Source organism: Thamnophis elegans, chromosome 1 (genome assembly GCF_009769535.1).
Source record: "Thamnophis elegans isolate rThaEle1 chromosome 1, rThaEle1.pri, whole genome shotgun sequence".
Taxonomy (NCBI): Eukaryota; Metazoa; Chordata; class Lepidosauria; order Squamata; family Colubridae; genus Thamnophis; species Thamnophis elegans.
Genome location: NC_045541.1, coordinates 123,093,590 through 123,113,041, shown reverse-complemented (window position 1 = coordinate 123,113,041; position 19,452 = coordinate 123,093,590).

The window sequence follows — 19,452 nt, the reverse complement described above, 5'->3', positions numbered from 1 at the left end:
TGTGCATGCACAGTGTTTGCGCAATACATCAGGCCAAGACGGCAGAGCCTCCTGCAGCTGCCACTACTAGTTTGCCCAAACTGGAGAGAACCAGCTGAATACCACCTCTGGTAGTGACATATATACACCCTTATGTTTCTTGAAGAAAAGCAGTATATAAATAAATGAATGAACTAATTAATCTAACTCAAACTACAAAAAGTAATTCTTTGGTAGGAAGTTCCAAAGGAAGAGCCAGGGAATGTGGTTATGATCAGGCTTTCTGCTAGAATGCAATTAATGTTACAGAGTAAGCTCTTTTATGAAGCAATCAATCACAGATTCCATTCTTAGACTTCACATAATGTTTCACTTGGTGTAAACTAATATTGACAAGCATAGCAAACTTTGCAGAAAGGAAAACTCAAAGACTTACCCAAAGGGTGTGATTGCAGCAGTGGTGGGTTCCTACCAGTTCAGACTGGTTTGGCCGAACTGGTGGTGGTTTGGCGGCCTGGGTCGCTGGAACCGGCAGCAACCCAGGCCCCGAACCAGTTCTCCAGGTGGTGCCATAGGTGCCACCATCTTGTTTTTTGTTTCTGCATATGCACAGAACAATTTTTGTTGTATTGCTCATACACAAGCATCATGCATCAAGTGTGCGCAGTGCACCCCCGAGCAAACTGGCAGTAGTGTCTGCCGCAACCCACCTCTGGATTGCACGCATCTCTTTCCTTCTTTTCTCTATACATTTTTAACTTAGTGCCACTTAGTGACGTTACAAGTTCACTTGTCATTCTATCATAACCTATTTGGTATCCAAGGACTTAGAACTGATTACAATTTCTAACCTGGACTCTCAGCTGCATTTGGCTTAAGTCTACACGTATACAGACAATGCATCAAGGAATTATCACAGCACTGTTTATATCTTAACATTTCTGAAAATATTTTACCTCAAGGAAAATAACCTAAAATGGAACCACCATCATGCATGGTGGCGCAGTGGTTAAATGCAGCACTGCAGGCTACTGCTAGATCAGCAGGTCAGCGGTTCAAATCTCACCGGCTCAGGGTTGACTCAGCCTTCCATCCTTCCGAGGTGGGTAAAATGAGGACCCAGATTGTTGGGGGCAATATGCTGACTCTCTGTAAACCGCTTAGAGAGGCCTGAAAGGCCTATGAAGCGGTATATAAGTCTACTGCTATTTTGCCAGATAGGAACCTAGTCAGAGCCTTCCAGGAAGGAACACTGGAAGCAAGAATTTATTTGACTACTTACTTCAACAGAAAAATTAAAGAAAATACATTTTAAAAGAGCTTGAGAAGGATGGAATAATCGGGGAGCGGGGGGAAGGGGCGTTATAAGAAGAAACATATAATTTAACAACATATATGGTACCCTTGCAGAGACTTATTCCACCGATTTTAAAGCTTTACATAATCAAAACCCCTTTGATCCAGAGTGCTCTGAGTTGCAGATGAGACCCTTGTCTCAAACTGGCCATGCACAAAGAAGAAACTAGCAAACACATTCTCTTGGGTATGAGGATAGAAAAGTAAATGTTAACCTAAAGGTCAAGGATACTGCAGAGTTGTCAGTTCTGATGGCAACGTTAGAGACCTACTGTTGCTCAAAGCACAAGGAGACAAGGGAGGGAGATAAATTCTTTACAAGAGATCAACAGGAAGGTGAAAGATCAGATTAATAATGATATCTGATAGTGAAACACGTACATAGTAATCCCAGCAGGGATGTAAAATAAATCTACCATGGTGTAATCTGTTAGTACTGTGTTTCAGCAGTTGTGGCTACAATGCACATGTTGCATAAGTGGCTGTCACATTGTCTCAAAAGTTACACATAGTACCATCTGCATCTGCAAAGATTCTGTCTATTCACCCTGCATTTAAAGCTGCGTGTATTTGTGTCTAAAGCAATGGTTGCTCAGTATGGTGTTTGGGCTATAGGAGGCAGACTTCTGACTGAGCTATGTGTATCCTCATTCCGATCCAGTACCCAAAGCCAGTTGGGATTGTGTCCAAAACAAATAAAACCTACAAGTATTCATGTTATGAAGAATGAAGATAAGGCACAAAATGCTGGTGGCACTTAAATGCAGTACACTCACACAAACACACACACCAGTTGAAATGGAGCCATGTCCCATTACAATGGGAAATGCTGCAGAGAATCTGTTTAGGGGAAAGACTGGCAAAATATCCAGATGGCTGCTATGCAACTTGCCATAAAGCCGCTTACCCAGTTTGACTCCTGTCTTTTTGCACCCGAAAGAAGAACACAGCTCTGTTCCTTTCCTAAATCAAGGAAGGCAGAAGAGAGAGTCAACACTTTACAGTGATATTTTAGATCTGCACAGCCACTAGAAGACTATAAATTTCCCTTTGTATTCCATATATTCTAGTCAAGCCGGGGGGGTGGGGGGCTTACTTTGCATGTTCAGCACGCTGCAGTCATTAGATGGGGAAACAAAGAGGAAGAGGAAGAGAATATCCATTCGTGAAAAGGACTGGTCCGATCAATAGCACTGTGTCCTCTTAATGAGCTTTGTTGCCTTTTTTCCCCCTCCATCTCCAACAAATGGTTCAATGAAGCTCCTTACTGTTGCTCATTAATTCCTGCTTAAAGTCACAGAGATCTCGAAATCACTGAGAGCAACTCCTGTCAGCCAGGAACAAGGGGAAATAACAATAAATATGCCCAAGTCCAACTCTCAAACTTAACAAGGTGTATTTTGATGGTGGGTGGAGTGATGGAAGTAATAAGCAGTACAGCAAGGCAGAACATTTTTCCATCTTTTTTATTGTAATTGCTGCTATATTATATCTAACACATTCTCCTCCCGCAACACATCTCTTCCAGCAGCTCAGTTATCGACTGTCTCTAAAACCTTCTATTGTAGAGATGTGCTATTTTCAACATGACATTTCTGGTCTATTTGTCAAATGCATCACCTGCTAGTTTTAGTGTGGCTGGATGATCCATTAAGAAGAGAGTCCAACTCCAGAATGAGATGGGTGCTGCTGCCGCTGTTGCTTTTTTTTAATGCTTTCTACTGTTCTTTTATCTTCTCTTGTGGTTCTGAGGGTATATATCTCTCTCTCTTTCTTTCCCCCTCCCTTTTTTCCCCATTTCTCTTTCTTTGTGCTACAGAACTGGTGCTGAATGCTGATGAGCCATCTTTCCACTGCAGCCTTAGACAAACAATAACTTCTCATCTCAGCCTAGTACACTTCTTTCAATTAGCTAATATCACGGGGACGTTAAAAAAATGATAGTGAACATCAATAGGTGAAGCAGAGCATGATGAGGATAAGGTAAAGCTAGTCAAATTTGACCAGAATGGTGGAATACGAAAAACCCTGCACAAAGCATTGCGTCTTAAAAGCTTGAGTGCTTTGGTGTCAGAGAAGGGGCCTCTTCTCTGTGGTCCATTTTGCAGTTGTCGCAAACTTATCGGGCACGGAATGAGTTCCCTCCTTTAAACCTGGGGTTGTTGGACTGCAGCCTTGCTCCATCTACTCTGTTCATTTTATTAGAAACTATACCAACCAGCCGGAGGTAGGTTTAAAAAAAATGTGGCTGGGGAAAAGGATGTAATAAAGCTTAAGGCCACCTAAACTGCAAAACAGGAAAAACCAAAATTAATCCATCATCCATCATCTCTTACTCCCTATGCCTGGAAGAAAATAAATCTTTGCTTCTGTATTAATGGCCTCTTCCTTTTTCTAAAAATCATTTATTCTATCACTACCTCTATTTGCTCTACACAGCAACAACTTTCCTTACAAATAATCAACCAATCCCTTTTCCTATTCTTCTTTATGTTTGTGACTGTAATCCCATAGGACTGCTTAATTTTATAATCTATGAAAGAATAATGTTTCTTGGGAAGTAATTTCACATCCATTAACTTGGGCATAGGGCCCACGGAATTCAATGATATTTTTTGGCGGGGTAGAGTCTGATTTGTACAACTAATATATAGGCATTCTATTAATGGATGTTTTCATCTCCTGTCAAGAAATCAGGTTCAAAGTTTCAGATTTATTTATTTCTCAAATTTATATAGCTACCAATCTCACAAAAAGCAACTGAGCAGTGTACTACAATCCAATTAAACAACCAATGTAAAGATATTTTTTAAAACCTACATTAAAAGGTAAAGATTGTAAAAACAAATGCACAATTCCTAGCCAAAGAGAATATGACTAGCCTGAGCTTATTAGCTGGAAAGCTGGCAGCCTGGGTTCAAGCTTGAGCATTGTACAATGGAGTGAGTTCCTGTTACTTGCCCCAGCTCCTGCCCACCTAGCACTTTGAAAGCATGCAAATGTAAGTAGATAAATAGGTATCATATTGATAGCAAAGAAACAGAATTCTATGTGCTTCAGCATATAGTCATGCTGACCTCATGACCACAGAACTGTCTTTGAACAATGCTGGCTCCCTTGGCTAAGAAACAAAGATAAGCACCATCACTTAAGCACCTCCTATCCAGTTGAAGTATGTCTCCGGTAACCAGACAGCTTCAGACCTTACAACATAATCTGATCTTGAGGGACTTCCAAAATCTCAAAAGGGATGGAGCTTAGTTTAATTTTCAGAAGGAAGAATATTCCATAAGAAAGGCTTCCCAGCAGAAAAAGCCGATCTTCTGGGATCCACCAAATGTACAACAAGCCTTTTGTGACAGATCTAATAGGCAGGGATGATGTAACTGGAGAAAGAGGTTCCCTCAGATAATCTAGTCCCATGCAGCAAAGGACTGCAAAGATTAAACCAGCACCTTAAATTGGACCCGGAAGTAACCTGGCAACCAATATTGCAGAATAGAGGTGTAACGTACTGTTCTAGGAGTGGACAAAATTGCTAAAGTGCTGTAAACCTAAGCTTCCAGACAAGCCCGATGTAAATCACATTGCAGCATTCTACTCTGAAAGCAACTCGGGCATGTATGAGTGACTGTAAACAGGGCCTGCTGAGCCAGGAACAAGTGCAACTGGTGCACAAGACTAAGCTTATGCACCGGGTCTGCCTGGAGAAGTGAAAACCCATTCATCACCAAAGAAAGCATAGTCCTAGAACCAGTGACCCCCAAACCTAGAGCCACTTATTCTTACCAGGGTTCAGCTGAAGCCTATTGTTCTTCATCTACACACTCATAGTCTTCAGACACAAGAATAGGTTATTCATGGCATTATTTAATTCACCAGGATAGAGCAGAGGTGGTATTCAGTAGGTTCTGGCCAGTTCTGAAGAACCGGAAGTAGAAATTTTGAGTAGTTCAGAGAACCAGTAAATACCACTGGTCCTGACTGGCCCTGCTCCCATCTATTCTCTGCCTCCAGAATCCCAGCTGATCTGGAGGAAATGGGGATTTTGCAGTAACCTTCTCCTGGAGTGGGAAGGGATTGGAGATTTTACAGTATCTTTCCCCTCCCACACCCACCAAGCAACACCCATCAAGCAACACCCACCACAGAACCAGCAGTAAAAAAAATTGAATCCCACCACTGAGGTAGTGATATATATTTGTTATCATCAGCATAGTGATAATAATTCAGCCCACGGTGACAGAAAGATTTGAGGAGAAAGCACCAGATTCTGTGGTACTCACAAAGCAGAAGCCAGGGATGAGAAATATCCTCTTCAATCATTACTAAAGGAAATCAATTCCGAAGGAAGGAGGAGAACCAGCACAATACCATGCTACCTATCCCCAATTGTCTTAACTGATCCAGAAGAATACCATGGTCAATGGTATTGAAAGCTGCCAATAAATCAAGTAGGGCAAAAATGCACTATCCACTTCATACTCAAGCCAAAGGTCATTCAAAAAGCATGGCCAATGAAATTTCTATCCGATACTTGTGCCTGATTGGAAAGGATCAAATAATCTTCTTCCTCCAAAGCCCTCTGACAACCAACTTTCCAAAGAAAGGGAGATTAGATACTGTGTGATAATTGTCTAATGTGGTGAGGCCCAGCAATGGCTTCTTGAGGAAGCAAAGCTGTTTAAGAAATAGAGGAACAATATCCTCACTCAAAAAAGAATTGCCGACTACTAGAACCTGCTCATATGATAACCCCTGGGCCACATAATCAGCTATGAAGAGCATGGATCTAAAGGCTAGGTGGCTGAGTTCACAGTCCTAAAGCACCTCTTCACTTCTTCTGGTCCAACAACTTCAAAACTGTCCCAGATAAATCTCCTAGACTCTTCCCTAAGCATCTCCCCCAAATCTGCAACAATGCCAGCAGATGCTGCACAAATGTCTTTGCATGACCCTGTAAGAGATCCTACACATCCCTTTTACCCAAGAGGGCTTGCATCACCCAAAATAGACCTTTGAGGTGGCAATCTCTGGATGCACTAAGAACAAAGAAATACTAATGCTTCATCAACACTACCGCCACTACCTTAATAGCAGCTCTAACTTATGTTTGGTTAAGTTAATAATTTGATAAACACAATTGATGCTCTAGATGTCTCTTCTATCTTTTCATCTCTCTCAGCAACTCTACTATCCATGGGGATTGACAAGATCCCTGAAACAGGAGAGGTCACATGGGTGTGATCTGATCCAAGGCCTCACTTGTCCTCTTATATCAAGTGGCTTTGGATGAAACATGTAGCAGATCAACAAGGGCAACCTCCGCTCCCTTTAAAATTCCTTTGGGACCATCAGTTACCATGAATGGACCAATCTAATGGGTACAGCCCATTAATATGAATATTATCTGAATATGAATACTGACACTAGAATATTCTATAGAAATAGAGGTGTGATCTGGCCATGATAAAGAGGACACGTAATCTCCCCCAATTTCAGATCATATTGCCACTGACTTAACAGGAACACCAAATCTGGAGTGTGACCACTGTCCTGGGTTGGGCTCTGGATGACCTGGGATAGAAATAGACCCAAGGCTGTCTAGGAAGTCACGAACTCCTAAGACATCTCAGTTCCCATTCTTAGGAAAGGGAGTTTAAAGCCCCCCCCCCGCCAGATTCTGGGGAACTCTACTGCCAACCCAAAAATATGGAGGATCAGAGAGGCTGCTATGAAGCAGGGGGGGTGGCTGGTGGCTGGTACAATAGCAACATTCCAAATTAATACCTAGATCTCTACTTACTGAATATGATTTTACACCTAATGACCTATGGGGCAGAACATTTGAAAACTATAAGACAATCACAACACCTTCACTCCTGTTTTCAGAATCACGACAGATGCTCCACTTGAAACCAGCTGGGCAAATTTCAGAAAGGGCCACATTCCCAATTTTAGAACCCAACCAGATCTTAGAAATACAAGCCTGGTTGGCTGTCTCATTCATGATCAAATCATGGATAATGTAGACTTTATTACAGATGACTTGGCATTCTGTAGCACCCTGGTCTTGGCTGTTGAAGGTCTGCTGGTATTGGGGCTGGAATTAAGGAGATGGAACCCAGAACTATTATAAGACATTATGAGACAATGATTCTGTGGTCCCCAAAGCAGTCTACTCCCTGACTTTTGCCGTATCTCCCTATGTTTGATATCACCGTGAAGTTATGGCTTGCTACCACCCCACAATTATAGCCTCATTCTCCAAACTAAGTCTGGAACTGAGAACATTCGTTTGTGCATATCGGAAGGGAACACGAAGCACCCTGAATAGTTTTGCTACAGTGACTCTTAGCATCAACAACGAACCCCCACCACCCACTATCATGTATGTACATACATTAAGACCAATTCAAAACCAGCCTCCCTGCCACTCCCACTAGCAAAAGTAGGGCTCTCCTCATTCATCCCCCACCAATTCCTCCTCTGGCTATCACCCAAAGATATCCCATATCTCAAGGAGATTGAGAGATTGAGATTTGTTTTATTTATATGCTGCCCTATTCCCTGCGGGACTCAGGGTGGTGAACAACTCAAACAAGAAAGGGAACACACAAGTACAAGACAAGCATTTAAAATAGCCAACAGCCACACAAGTCGAGAGGGGAAGGGAGCTCATCAACCCCAGGCCTGCTGACATAGCCAGGTTTTAACGGCTTTTCGGAAGGCCTGGAGAGAGGTGAGGGTCTGAATCTCTGCGGGGAGTTCGTTCCAAATGGCCGGAGCTGCCACAGAGAAGGCCCTCCCCCGGGTCGTAGCCAGATGCCATTGGCTGGTAGACAGAACCCGGAGGAGGCCAACCTTGTGCAATCTAATGGGTCTTTGGGAGGTAATTGGCAACAGGCGGTCTCTCAAGTACCTAGGTCCAATACCATGAAGGGCTTTATAAGTAATGACTAGTACCTTGAAGTGTATCCGGAGACCAATCGGAAGCCAGTGCAGCTCGCACTGGCGAGGATAGGTGTAACGTGGGTGTATCGAGGTACACTTACAATCGCTCGCGCGGCTGCATTCTGGACAAGTTGAAGTCTCCGAATGCTCTTCAAGGGCTGCCCCATGTAGAGCGCATTGCAGTAGTCCAGTCTTGAGGTCATGAGGGCGTGAGTGACTGTTGCGAGTGTCTCCCGGTTCAGGTAGGGACGCAACTGGTGTACCAGGCGAACCTGGGCAAATGCCCCCCTGGTCACAGCCAACAAATGGTGTTCTAAGGTCAGCTGTGGGTCCAGGAGGACTCCCAAGTTGTGAGCCCTGTCTAAGGGGCGTAAAATTTCACCCCCCAGCCTGAATGATAGAATACGAACCAAATTCTTGGGAGGGAAACACAACAGCCACTCGATCTTGTCTGGATTGAGCACAAGCTTGTTAACCCCCATCCAGACCCTGACAGCCTCCAGGCACTGGCACATCATGTCAACCGCTTCCCTGAGTTGGCACGGGGCGGACAGATACAACTGGGTATCATCCGCGTATTGATGGTATTTTATCCCGTGCCGTCGAATGATCTCACCCAGTGGCTTCATGTAGATGTTAAACAGGAGGGGGGATAGGACCGAACCCTGAGGAACCCCATATTTCAGGGGCCTAGGGGTTGACCTCTCGCCCCCGACCAACACCGACTGCGACCTGTCCGAGAGGTAGGAGGAGAACCACCGAAAAACGGTGCCTCCCACCCCCACCTCTCGTAATCGTCGCAGAAGGATACCATGGTCAATGGTATCGAAGGCCGCTGAGAGGTCAAGAAGCACTAGGATGGAGGGATGGCCTCCATCCCTGGCTCTCCAGAGATCATCGGTCAGTGCAACCAAAGCGGTTTCCGTGCTGTAGCCAGGCCTGAATCCAGACTGAAAGGAGTCCAGATAATCGGCTTCATCCAAGGACCGTCAGAGTTGAGAGGCTACCACTTTCTCAACAACCTTCCCAATAAAGGTGAGGTTGGAGACTGGACGGTAGTTGTTCAAAATGGCTGGATCCAATGATGGCTTCTTCAGGAAGGACACATAAGATCTAATGATTTGCTACAGTATCATGTCCCCCGTGACCCGACAAAACCGCGATGTCAAAAGCGCGCCGACAACAGCGCGCCGACAACAGCGCGTCGACAGAAGCGCGATTTAATTTAAGGTAAGATTTACGGTTAGGTTTAGGGTTAGGTTTAGGGTTAGGTTTAGGGTTAGGTTTAGGGTTAGGTTTAGGGTTAGGTTTAGGGTTAGGTTTAGGGTTAGGTTTAGGGTTAGGTTTAGGGTTAGGTTTAGGGTTAGGTTTAGGGTTAGGTTTAGGGTTAGGGTTAGGGTTAGGTTTAGGGTTAGGTTTAGGGTTAGGTTTAGGGTTAGGTTTAGGGTTAGGTTTAGGGTTAGGTTTAGGGTTAGGTTTAGGGTTAGGTTTAGGGTTAGGTTTAGGGTTAGGTTTAGGGTTAGGTTTAGGGTTAGGGTTAGGGTTAGGTTTAGGGTTAGGGTTAGGGTTAGGTTTAGGGTTAGGTTTAGGGTTAGGTTTAGGGTTAGGGTTAGGTTTAGGTTTAGGGTTAGGGTTAGGGTTAGGGTTAGGGTTAGGGTTAGGTTTAGGGTTAGGTTTAGGGTTAGGGTTAGGGTTAGGTTTAGGGTTAGGTTTAGGGTTAGGTTTAGGGTTAGGTTTAGGGTTAGGTTTAGGGTTAGGTTTAGGGTTACGTTACAGTGCGCTTCTGTCGGCGCACTTTTGTCGGCACGCTTTAGGGCTAATTCGTCGCTCATTCGTCGCGCAGTTTTGTCACCGCGCTTTAGACACCGCAGTTTAGTCAGGCGCGCTTTTGTTGTGCGCGCATTTGTGGTGGAACCCATGTCCCCAGCATTCAAAGACGCTGGAAAGGAGAGAATTGGGCCTGGACATATCTAAGCCATATGAAAGGAATAACATCAAGAGACAGAATTAAGATCACAGGAAATGATGGTAATACTCTGTACCACACTGGTGAGGCCATATTTGGCAACCAGTTCTGGTCATCACAATACAAAAAAAAAATGCTGAGAGCCTAGAAAAGGTATAGAGGAGAGACCAAAAACAATAAGGGGTTTGAAGACTAAAACCTATGAGGAGCAGAACTAGGTATATTTAGCTTAATAAAGAGAAAGCTGAGGGAAGATATAATAGCTGTCTTCCAATACTTTAAGGTCTGCTACAGAGCATTAATTTATTCTCCATAGCTGCTGAGGATAATAGGTGGAAGCTTATTAGAGGTAAATTCAACCTGGAAATGAATTTTGTGACAGTAAGAAGTATTAAGCAATGGAACAGCTTGCCTTCCAGAGTTCTTGATGCTCCATTGTTGAAGGGTTTTTTTTTTTTAAAAAAGGACAACCAATTGTCCCAGATGGTATGAGGATTCCTGCCTCAGGCAGAGAATTATGCTAGAAGACATCCAAGGTCCTTTCCAGCTTTATGATTCTACGGTTCTGTGTATCTGTGATTTTGTGATTCTATGAAACACGTTATAGATGACAGGCAAGGATCACATACATCAATGGAAGTTTGCACATCTGGTAAGAAAACTGCTGATAGAGTATTGCAACAAAAAACAACACACATACATAATTGGCTAGCTGATCAAAGTTCTACAATACTGGTAAGTGAAAGATAATACTTCATGATTGTCACTGGAGATAATATCTTTTAAAGCTGACCTAACTTCAAAAACCCTACATGCATTATATTACAAAAATACAATATGCACACATACTTATACATTATGTATCACATTGCAATAAAACTAAAGCAAGTATGATAATGGTATCTGATTGGGTATTTTTTTAAGGATAGGGTAAATTGGGACCACTGTGATTTGGGAAAGAGAAACCTCTCTCTCTTTCTTTCTCTCTCTCACAGAGAAACATTAGTTAAGCAATGTGAAGCACTCTGGGAAGCTAGTATTTGTCTCATTAGGAAAAAAAATATGCATCTAGGGATTGAAAATAGTTCACAGAATTCAAACTTGTTTGACCTTAAGTGGCAGCAAAGAAAGAATGGGGGCCAATCTCCATTCTAATCTCCATTCTCTGTAGAGGATACCACTGTGTTAACATCTGGACAATCTGTCCTATTCTCAGTACAGACAAAGCTATGTACAGTATTAGCAGCTGGTTCAGAAATGCAATAAAACAAACCAAGTGGCTTGGAATCTACACTCCCTGATGGGACTCTGAAATGTAAAAAACAACAACAAACATATTTATTGAACATGCTACATATCTACTGTAATGAGTGTGATGTAATAAAGAAAATTCCCTCCCTCCAGTGTTAGTTTTCTATCAGAATAAAATGGAGGGATTTAAACTTTGTTCCCTGAGGGGTTGTGGGTTGGGGTTTTTTGCATGGTTATTTGTTGTTGTTAACCAAGACTTTAGGGTATTCTTCTCCCTCTCTATGTATTTTCACCCTGACCTGCTGGATGATCTTCGATTTCATTACTATAATCTCCAGAGCAGGCCTACCATTAGACATGGTGAATTAACTGCCTCCAGCAGATGTTGGAAAAGAATAGCAGTGATAGTTCCCCACCCATATCTTATGAGTTCCACAACTCTTCTTATCTGTGTAGGGAAATAGGGAGGGGAACTATACTTGCAATGGAGTAAGCTTTATTCTGCCTTTCAATGAAGAAGCAAACTCTACTAGGGCACCCATATCTGCCTCAGGTTCAATGGCTTGGCGTGGATAAGTTTGAATAAATCACAGAGATGGAAGAACCATTTGGGCCACAACATCCTATCCCATTGTCAGTGATGAAATCCAAATTAAAGTATCTCAGACAGATGGTTATTTAACTACTGATTCAACACATTCAGTGAAGCATAGCCCATCACGTCTCTGAGTAATTGTTTTCACTGTCAAATCATTCCTGCTGTCTGGAAGTTTCTTTTAAGTGGGAATCTGACTTTCTGTAACTGAATTATTCTGTAGTGATAGAGGAGAGAACCTGTAGCTCAGAGTTGAGATGTTGGAATCTTGGTGCTTCCTGATCATTATTTTCTTCTTCCAAATGTTTTATTATCAATCTAGGCAACATTTTCAGTGAAGATAACAAAAGGGATTAAAGATGACCCATAAAACCTCAACAATTCTACTTCCTTATGTCAAAGTATTGATGATGTTACTTATATTGGTAATGAAATTTCTGTAAGAAGATAACCAAGATCCCAACATCATTATCTTGGTCCTGTACTCCAAAACAAAAGATTTTCTGTCTTGCTCTTCCAAAAGGTAGCATACTTTCACATATTTGGGGACAGTTACCACATTCTCCTTTCAATAGGATAAAATGAAGCATCTCCTTTAATGTGCCTTCATTGAACTGTTCTTAGTTCTTTGACCAGAACTAAATCTCTTGACTTTCTCTGGGTCGCTTCCTATTTTTCTAAATCTTTCTTGAAATATGGTGCCCAGAATCATACTCTGAAATAGGGTCTGACTAAAGCCAAAATAGCTGAAACAGTTTCTTCCCATGATTTAGAAATTATAGCTCTGTTGAGACAGCCTAAAACTGTATTTACCACCTTTGAAGCTACATCATACTGCTACATTCAGTGAGCAATCAACTGCTATTCCAAAATCTTTTACAAAGTACTATCACCAAGGTAGATTTCTATCATCCTCTACAGTTGTATCTCCTTATTGAGAAAGTTTTCTGAGTTAAGAACGTTCATCTTGTGTCCGTTAAAATTCATTCTGTTGCTATCAGCACATTTCTCTAATTTCATTTGTGTTGAATTTCATTTGTGTTCCCTAGGTATTAGCTACATCATCCAGATTTGTGTTATTTGCAGCTTTGATAAGCATCCCCTCCACCTCTTGATCCAAGTCATTAATGAAAATATTGAAAAGCAGAAGACCCAGGAAAGAGCCCTGTGGGAGCACACTTGATACTCTCTCCAAATTGATGAGAACCACAGATAAACACTCTTTGAGTATGATTTTCAAGCCCCCTAGGTATCCACTTAATTATCATGCCACCCAGACAACCTTTAACTAGTTTGATAATCAGTATATCATGGAGTACTGTTGTGAAATGCTTTGCTAAAGTCAAGGGTTATTATCTGCACAGCATTTCCTCAATCTATTAAGGAAGATGCCCATTTTTAAAAAAAAAAATCTGGAATGACCTTAAGAAATCTGTGCTGACTGATAGTAATTATTATTTTGTTTTTATGGTGCTTATAAACTGATTTCTTTCTCATGAATTAAGGCAAATATATGTGTCTCGAGATAATGTTGCACAATCCAAACTGAGTCAGTCATCGGGACCAAAGGTTTATTGTTCCAAGCTTTCAGACTCATGCTGGAGCCCATCTTCGGGGAACTTCTCTCACCCCAGAGGTTTTCTTTTTGTTTCAACTTGATTCTCCTAAAGCTGTGATGGCGAACCTATGGCACACGTGCCACAGGTGGCAGATGGAGCCATTTCTGAGGGCACGCAAAACATTGCTCTGTCAGGTCCAGCACACATGCATGTGCTGGCCATCTGATTTTTGGCCTTGATTTTTGGCCATTCGGGAATGGACTTCCAGTTTGTACTTTGGGTTGTTTTCACCCTCCAGAGGGAGAGAAATGGCCCAACAGGCAACCCGGAAGTCTCTTCCTGAAGTTCCAGTTTGCGTGTTGGGCTGTTTTTTGCTCTCCCCAGGCTCCTAGAAAGCCTCTGGCGCCTGGGGAGGGTGAAAAATGGACCTATTGGGCCCACCGGAAGTCAGAAAATGGGCCATTTCCAGCCTCCGGAGGGCCTCTGTGGGGGGCTTTTTCATCCTCCCCAGGCTGCTTGAAAGCCATGCGTGGGAGGGCATTAAATTATGGGGGTGGGCATGCAATCATGCATGATAGCACTCACATGCTTTTGGCATGTTTGCCAAAAAAAGGTTCGCCATCACTGTCCTAAAGCATCAGTGTCTGACTGATTGGTGTGTAATTCTTAGGATCCCCCTTTTTCCAGTTTTGAAAGTAATTCTTAGGATCGCCCTATTTTCATTTCCCCCCAATCTATCCATACTTCACCACTCCTAAATTTCTCGAAGATAATAGGTAAGATTTTAACTAGATCACCAGCTACTTTCTTCAGTATCCCCAGATGCAATTAACCTCCTCCTAGAAATTTAACTCATTCAAAATAGATAATTCTCTGACAATATTTTTGTCAATCTTAAACTGTAGTCCTGTCTCTTCTTCTTGTTCTTTATAATATCCTAGTTTGTTTTTAGTTCTTTTAATTAGAGAAGACTAAGCCCAAGTAGGAACTGAATATCTCTGCCTTTGTATTTTGTATAGCTTTATATTTTATTGCTTTTACACAACAGCCAGTATACTGATGTTTTTATTGTGAACATATTTAGTGGCTTCCTCTTTCTTTCCTTCTCCTTACTATTTTTATAATCTTTCTCTAACCTACGATCATTCATACACCAGGGTATGCTTCCATCCTGGCTGTCTGGTTCTCTTTTTTGATCTGGTCTTTTTTTTTCTCTTCATTTTCTGTATGTGCCCGTTTTCATTCTTTCCATTCCTGCCCAATGGAATTTGGAAGAAATTGTTTAAAGCATGCTGGGACTTGTCTATCTGGCAATCTATCACCAGAAGTGAAACAGAACAGGATCACTTTGGTGTAGTGGGGAAACTAGAAAAAGAAATATACGGGGGGGGGAGAGAATCCTTCAGTGCCTTCTGTCCTACAATGCACAAGCAGGTCAACTCCCATCATTTTAAGTCCCCTTTCCTTCTAATAATCTGAACCAGAAATAGTATATGCAGCTCACCCTCTGCTTTCCAGCATACAGATATACTCAAATACAGAGATACAGCACAATGGGGGGCGGTGGAGGGGGACTAACAGACACAGAAGATGCAAAGCATATAGAATAGAGCCTTGCACTGACATATAAATAGAGTCAACATATATGAACTCATCCTCATCAATCCCTGGTGAAAAAGTGTGTACATACATGTAAACATCAAACAGGTACCCACATACTCATATGCAACAGCTTACTTGGATACACAAAGGAAAATATCTCGGTCTCCTATGAACCCTGATGAACACTCTAAATATTAGTGTGTACATGGAATGTATTAAGTTTTATCCCCATGAATATTGATGAGTAATTTAAACAGACCCATTTCAGCAAATCTTCCATTTTCCACCATGTACATGTTTTATAACTGAAGTCCCTATTTAGATTTTCATTTCTGTACCTCCAGAATCAGTTTAAAGCCCTCCTGCAGCACTTTGCCCCAAAACATTTTTAGTCTTTGAGAGGTGCACCCCATTTGATTCTTAGCAGTTCATCATATAACACAAACCAGGATCCCAGCAACTAGATTTCTCCCATTGACCCCATTTGGGTAGGCAGCCATTGATTTGCAGCATTCTTATTTCCCTTTTAGGTCCTCTTCCATGGACTAGAAAGATGGATGAAAATCCTATCTGTATTCCCAGGTTATTGAACATTAGTTCAAGATTTTCCAGCCTGCACTGATATCGTTGTTGATGTTCTTTGCAGTATTTTTAGTCTCCTGTGTGTTAGCAATGAAGGGATAATTATGAAGGGACCTGATAAATCTTGAAAATTATGTCAACATCTCTGCTCCTTTTCCTTCACTTTATGAATCAATGAGTCTGGTCAGCATACATTTGCTTCAGTTGCTTTTAAAAGTGAGTTGTGGATTAGCACAACTCTTCCTTTGGTTTCTTATAGGACTCAGTTGTATCCTTTTGCCCTGTAGGAATCCATTGTCCTTTCTCGTTCAGCAGCATTTCTTTTTCTTCTCTGAGCAGTCAGAGCTAGTTTTATCAGAGTCTGAAAATTGTTTTTCAGTTCCAGGGATGTAAAATACCTTCTATGCCTCTTGCTTCTAGTTATTACTCTCAACTGTTAGGCTTGCTGCTCTATCTGACTGTTTTCCCTACTGAGAGTTGTGTCTACTGACAGTTTCTGTGATAGATCTTTCTTTGTTTGAATTGATAAATTTTTGTTCTTTCTTACCAGCTGAAGTATATCTATTTGCTGTTCCAATCCTTTGACTTTTTGTTTAAGGACTGCTACAAATTTCATTTAGTATAAATATATCCCAAAATCGTTTTCAGGCAGAAAAACAAACTTACTATAGACCTTGCAAGTTACATCTGCTGATGTACTTTCACAAGCTAAAGTTGAATTAAACAGGGAAATAAAAGCCTCAGATTTTCAGATGATCAATTACCAAATCTTGAGGGGAAAATATTAAGGATTCCTTTTCAAACTTTCCTGAAAAAAATTCTTGCTTGGTTAACTCTTTGTTTACTTTGTGAGTTGCTCCATGGAACCTGACTATTTTATATCATTCTTATAGTCTTTGCAAGTCAGAAGTTCCTTCATTTTCAGTGTTAGCTTTGAGATCTTAAAAACCCAAGACAACTTTCATCTTGAACATTCACTAGATTTTGCTCTATGTTTTGTTTTGTTTTTAAATCCTGTTCAACTTGCCCTTTGAATTATCTCTGCTCCCAGTCAGTGTTAAGAACTAAAGAAATCCTATATCAGGGATGTCAAACTGGATTTCTTCAAGGGCCAGATCAGCATCAGAGTTCTCCTCCATGCTGGCCCATGGAGGAGATGGATCGGCCACTTCCTGCAGCACCCTGTTGGCCAAAATAGGGCATGGTGTGTGCAGCCCCCTGCACCCCGTTTTCAGCTTGGACAGCTTCCTGCACCACTTTCCAGGCAAAACAGGGTGTGGAGGGTCACTTGTGTCCCCATGCACCATTTTGGCCAGTAGAGTACTTTAGAAGGCAGTCCAGACTTAAAATGGGGTGGAGGGGGCTGTGTGCAGCCCTCTGTGCCCCATTTTAGCTGCCAGAAGCATCACAAGCCAGCCCTTTGCTATTTTCAGGCTGGCCCCATGGGCCAGAGTTAAGCATCCAATGGACCAGATCCAGCCTGTCCTACATGATTGTCATGACCAATATGCACAGAGAAGCCCACTTGAGCTGTAATATATGACATTTTCATCTGACTGCCTGGACCTCCTATGACTCTACTGACGGGGCTGGGTTGGATAACATGGTAACAGTGGTGGGTTCCTACAGGTTCGGACTGCTTTGGCCAAACCGGTAGTAGTTTGGCGGCCTGGGTCGCTGGAACCAGCAGAGACCAGTCTGCCATGCCCCCGAACTGGTTCTCCTATGACAGTGTCATCTTGATTTTCAGTTCTGTGCATTCGCAGAACAATTTCCCTTGCACAAATTTAATTATTTTTCATTTTTAAATGTTTTGCGCATGCACAGACCTATTTATGTGCAAATGCACACATAAATTTTTGTGCACACCGAACCAGCAGTAATGCCGGCAGCAACCCACCCCTGCCTGGTAAGCTAAAGTATGTTTGACTAGCTTGAAGCTTAGGCAGAGACAGCCATTATTTCTTAAATTGAAAGCCAAGAATAGGGAAAATAAGAGGTGTAGATCACTATTTTTGAACAGAAGCGTTTTTTTCCTTCACATCTGACTCTGCATGCGAGTTTTTATGGCCATTATCTCATTTCTTTCAGTCCAGGTAGGCTAAGTGCAAAGCAATTTAGTCACATCTCAGGAAAGGACAAGTTGGCTAAGAATGCCAATGTGATTTTACATGGTGAAAGTTCATAGAGATGCTAAGGATGGGTGCCACTCATAGCCTTTGTTTCCTTATAATCATCCATATTTCACTTCAAATCCTGCAAGGGCAAATGACATTATTAATGTTTTTAAAATAAACCAGGTGGGTGATATAGCCAAGAAATAAAGTGTTAATGTGGGAAATCATATCTACATACCTGTTTGCATGGTTGAGTCTTCTGAAACTGATTTCAAAAATTGAGTCCTGCAAACACTCATTTATTCAAACAAATGTGTAATTTACTTTCAAAAGGGAGAGGAAAAAGAGAGATGATGGTTATTTAAATTTTCTGTCTGAAAGCATTGTATAAAGTAAATCTCCCTTGACTTGTTACTGTCAGTTGCCAATCTCATTATTTTAAGCTCAGACTGCTGAACTCCTGCTGTGGCATGATGAGTGCTAGGAGAGATATTAGGAAAATAAAAGGAAGAGTACAAAAGTCAGCAGGAATCCCAATTCGAGAAGCGTTCAGAGAAACTCCATCTGGTCTCTGCAGCCGCAGCTTTAAACCCTGATAGTAGGTTTATAGCACCTCTCTGTGGCCTCTTGTTGAGCTGCCACTTGTATTATGAAATGAAAATATTGGATCTTTTCCTTCCTTTTCTTTAGGAAACAATATGTGTCTTTTAAATCCAGAGGGAAGACTCCTCTTCCATCTCACTTTGACTAATATTTTTTGTTTATGATTGAATGAAGGGGTAAATGTGGCATAGCAAAGCAAGGGAAGAAGATAATGGGTGTTGTATTGCTGTATAACGTACTATCATTGGTTAACTGCACACATTAATGAAAGCAGAGAATAAATTTGGAGCGTTTTTTTCAGGAGACAATGGATGTGTTTTATCATTATGTGATATTTATCTATCTGTACTTTTTCATTTAGCTGTCTATACAGTCTGGCATGCTCATATGTAATAGACTATTTGGGTTGTGTGATAAAGCTTTGAGTAACAGCCTTATATATGACTGATAGAAATGGCAGCTAATAGGAATACTTTGGAAATGGTCAAATCTACTCTAGAACTCAATATGGAAAGAATGGTTTAATGAAAAGATCTCTAATGCTAAGACACATGCTCTAAGTACTATCAATACCCTTGCATTAAGGCATCTTAAGTTATTATGATTAGAAGGAAGTTGGGTGGTACAATGTATTGGGAACAGAAGAACAACCTTGGTTCTTGAACACCATGGCCAGGGAGGTTCAGTACCTCCACTAGATTGAAATAGAGCCTCCTCATTGGTCCAGCTGGAAACAATGGACTTTTGAAGATTATGCTATGTAATTCTAATACTGAAACTCAAATTGGAAGACTTCCTGAAACTATTCCACATTAGACCATCTCAACTGAATTCAAAAATAGAGTTGACATTTTATTATCAGCTATGTTTTTTTTCCAAAAATTACAC